The following is a 627-nucleotide window of genomic DNA, read 5'->3' as shown; positions in this document are numbered from 1 at the left end:
GATTGCTTCACTTCTCCTCAGCATTGCTTCCATGCTCCTTAAGCTCCAAAATCACCTGTTTATGCATGAAAAGATGCAAATGCAATGCAACTATACTCTAATGCATGATTAGTCCTAAAGCTACACAATAATGGCCTAAATGGATAGCAAAAGATGCAAAAGTTGTGAATAAACTAAGGGAAAACAAGGTAAAATATATGAACATCAACACCCCCAAACTTAGTCTTTGCTTGCCCTCAAGCAAATAATCAAGACAAAAGAAGGTAGGTGAGGTTTGAAAGTGGGATCTCAGCTCCTAAAGCTTGCAAATAGACTATCTAGAATCAATGTCCAAGTTACTAGTACTATGATGCAAGTTGAATGAGCTATACTTAAAGACTTTAGACAAGCATATCACAACCTTTATTGATTTGAGCCTTAGACATCCACATACATTCAAATCAACCATTTCCTTTAACATTCATTAATCAAGGACATGAATCAATTCTATGCAATGCTTAAACTCATTTGGCTTGGAAATAAAGGCTTTGAGACGATGATGGTCTCTTTTTAGAGCAGGGCTTATCAATACCAAGGTTCTCTCATGAAAATGGATTGAGCTTTAGAAGAATGCTAAAGGTAAGAACA

The sequence above is a fragment of the Camelina sativa genome, chromosome 10 (genome assembly GCF_000633955.1).
Source record: "Camelina sativa cultivar DH55 chromosome 10, Cs, whole genome shotgun sequence".
In the NCBI taxonomy this organism is placed as follows: Eukaryota; Viridiplantae; Streptophyta; class Magnoliopsida; order Brassicales; family Brassicaceae; genus Camelina; species Camelina sativa.
Note: the sequence above shows the minus strand (reverse complement) of the source record.